The 3448-nt window shown below is 50.6% G+C and overlaps 1 pseudogene across 1 annotated transcript; it reads left to right on the top strand.

Moving 5' to 3' along the window:
• Positions 1-277: 277 nt before the first annotated feature.
• Positions 278-2050, top strand: LOC100278080 (uncharacterized; annotated as a pseudogene). The gene is made up of 2 exons (NR_157127.1): positions 278-1367; positions 1875-2050. The product of NR_157127.1 is annotated as an uncharacterized protein (transcript).
• Positions 2051-3448: the final 1398 nt, after the last annotated feature.

Below are 3448 nucleotides of genomic sequence, written 5' to 3'. Positions count from 1 at the left end.
TGTCCAAATATTGTCGTTGATTTTGGGTTGGTGTCAACTATTTCTATATCTTTTAAACCTAATTTCTGTAACTGTAATTGTCTACGCATATTTGTTTAGAAAAGAGAGAAAGAAAATCTGAGTTTTTTTATCCTCTACACATTTATCTAATTCTATTTCTCTTTATACGTGACTTGATTTCCTTGGAAATTTTATCCACTGCAGCTCAAGTCGTACTCATCTTCTATCGCCATCTCAGCTCTCTGGAAATATCTCAGTCGCGCATGCTCATCTTCATAGGATTTTTAGCAGCTGCGTGATATTTCTTCTATGTTCTTATCTCTTCTCTCTTCTCAGCCTCATCCGTCGCCAGATTTTTCTTACGAGCGCTCGACTTTCTCTCCCTGAGCTCCCCAGCCGCGCTCGGATTTATCTGCTGCCGTTTCTTCATGTCTGCAGCTGGAATTTTTACCATCGTTATCCTCTCAGTTCTTCTTCTCCCTTATCTCTCCCGGTCGGCCAAGCGCTTGTGGGATTTTTCTCGCTGCCCAGCTTGCTCCAGCTCGGTGCCAAGCCGCCGGAAAAATCCTGCCGCCCAGCCGCCGTTCGGTGGTATTTATTCCCCAGCCCGTCGTGTTCTTCGCTGTCCCCATGCCGCAACTCCACCGTGGGGCTGCTCCTGCCGCGCCCTTGTTCCAGCTCCTATGGTGGCGCTCGATCTCCAGTCGTGCCGTGATTTCTTGCTCAGACTGCGCCCAGCTCTGCCCAGCGCCGCGGTTGCCGAGCTCGCCCTGGGTCGCGCCCCCTTCCCCCTGTTGCAGCTCGCGCCCTGCTCTTCTACTCGTTTCTTCTCGCGTGGAGCTCCCTCTGCTCAGTCCTGACCTCTGCTCGCGTCCAGCCATGGCGCGCTGGCTCCCTGCCGCGCCCAGCTCTAGCACTCGGTGCCCCTCCCATGGTGTCCTAGCCGAACTCGCCCAGCCGAAGCCGCCCAGCTGGTTTCCTGCGCGCGGTACTCTCTCCGGCGTCCAGTTTTCTCCGCGCCGAAGCTCCCTCCGCGCGCTGCCCAGCACCAGTTCCTCTGTGGCCGCGCGCACAAATCCCTGCTCGCCGGCGTGCTCTGGATTCAGCCATGGAGCATCCCCTGCGTCCCTCTCTATTCGCTGACCGAGCTCCATCTCCTTGCTGACCATGGCGCCCTGCTCTGCTCGCTAATGGAGTTAGACCCGTGTCATCATCATTCTTACCATGGGTGTCGACATCAATCGTCTCGACAACCACCACATCCACGACTCCACCGTTCCAATAATTTTGCCGCATCGCCTTTTAAATCCGAGTCCCCGTCCGTAGGATCGTCGTTGACCTCACAACTTCAGCTCGAGTTAATTATGGTAAGTTAGTTTATTATTCCCGTCGACTAAATAAATGGTAGGATTAAATAGAAGAATTGATTGCGATGATTCTCTTGTTTATTACTTGATGCAGAGATTAAGTAGAATTTTAGGGTTATGCGATAAGTATATTGATAGACATATATAATACACGGTTAACCGGTAAATTAGTTTAGAAAGTTAATACAAGTTCTTCTATCAAATTTTATAAGTATTAGATGTCTAAAAATTGTGAAGTTAAAAGTTATAAGTCGTTTAGGGTGCTCTCTAAACTAGATATCATATTCTATGTGTGTTATTGACTTTTATAATTGGAATGGATGGTGATTGCAACCTCGACTGTTTAGCTAAGTTGTAAGAGCATGATTGTCGTAAGTAACAATATATCGATAACTAGTGTCCGTAATGTCTCGTCATTAAATAGGTTATTTCTCTTTTGCGTAGCATCGTAATATCTAGTGTTATTGTTCTTTATATGCATTCATATGCATAATGCATTTCATTCAGGACGATAAATAATCGTGTGATGCGGAAGACGACCCAAGTCGACTCCAAGCGTGGGCTAATCCGCAGGATGAAGCTGATGGACCAACCTGAAGATGGTTAAATCAAGCAAGTGCTCAGTCGAGTGATACTCGTCAAGTGAACATCGCCTAACAAACACTAACCTAGTGTTATCCAGGCAAGCCCCGGTGCATGCAACCCCTTCCTTGTGATTTTAAATAATTTTTGCACACTTTAAGTCTAGTAAAATGTGCATTAGGTTTATAGGAGTTGCTTGGAAACCCTTTGATGCATTGCCTTCCTTGATATCCATACCTTTATAGATACTCTTGGTGAAGTATCAAAAATATGATTTACAAAAATGCTTAGCCCTGCTTAAATCTTGTGGATAGAGGTTGTCTTTTGCAATACTGCCTAGCTCAGGGGTTATCCTGAGGAAGGATGGCTTCTACCTGCAAGAATATATTTTCATTGGGAGCATGGTGGGATCTTACTGCAAAGTTCCCTGTGATGCTCTTTTCATCCTAAGGAACACAAACAATCCTAAGGATGGAAGTACTTAAATCGGAACTTGGGTTAGGAACAGGTGATGTTCTACCCAGGTTGATTAAGGATTTGATGCGTATGTAGGCCTGCTGATCGAGGACCCTTTAACTGGTCACATGCCTCGTCATGGGTAAGCCTTGCCTCGGGCAGACTAAGGCCAGAATAAGATAACACGAAATGGGCGTGGAGCGGTGGCGAGAGTAGCGTGTACCCTCCGTAGCAAGAGGCTGGACGGTGGTGTATCTGTGCTCTCGGTTTGCGTGAACCTGATCTGGTCTTAAGAACCCCGGTGGCGGGTTGACATATGCAAGGGTTAAGTGCTACATATGTCGTGTGATTGGAGATCCTCAGCTGAGTATAATTGTCGGCGTTTCGAGACAGGGGGGTCCCTAAGCCGACGAGTGAGTGTGCTGCGTGCCCCAGCCCAGATGGGTCGAGCGCGTGGGCGAGCGCGGAGGGGGGAGAGGCGAGGCGGCCGGAGCCGAGCGTGAGAGAGGTGGAAGTCCCGCGGCCTTCGTGTTCGTCCCGCGCCCAGGTCAGGTGCGCTTGCAGTAGGGGGGTTACAAGCGTCCACGCGGGTGAGGGAAGCGAGCGGCCCCAAGAGAGCGCCTGTCCCGTCCTCGGTCCCGCGCGGCCAACCTTCTCTGAGAAGGCCCTGGTCCTTCCTTTTATAGTCGTAAGGAGAGGACCCAGGTGTACAATGGGGATGTAGCAGAGTGCTATGTGTCTAGCGGAGGGAGAGCTAGTGCCCTAGGTACATGCCGATGTGGCAGCCGGAGAGATCTGGGCATCCTGCTGGCGTGATGTCGTGGCTATCGGAGGTGCGGCGGAGCCTGATGGAGGGACAGCTGTTGGAGCGGTCGAGTCCCTGCTGACGTTGTCCTGCTGCCGTAAGAGAGCTGGGGGCCGCCGTCGTCATAGAGCTCGTGGAGCGCCATCATTGCCCCTCTGGCGGAGCTGGCCGGACGAGACGCCGGTCTTGTTCTCCGTGACCCGAGTCGATTCGGGGTAGGGTGATGATGACGTTTCCT

This window comes from Zea mays, chromosome 8 (genome assembly GCF_902167145.1).
Source record: "Zea mays cultivar B73 chromosome 8, Zm-B73-REFERENCE-NAM-5.0, whole genome shotgun sequence".
Classification (NCBI taxonomy): Eukaryota; Viridiplantae; Streptophyta; class Magnoliopsida; order Poales; family Poaceae; genus Zea; species Zea mays.
This window is presented reverse-complemented; position numbering and strand designations above follow the sequence as displayed.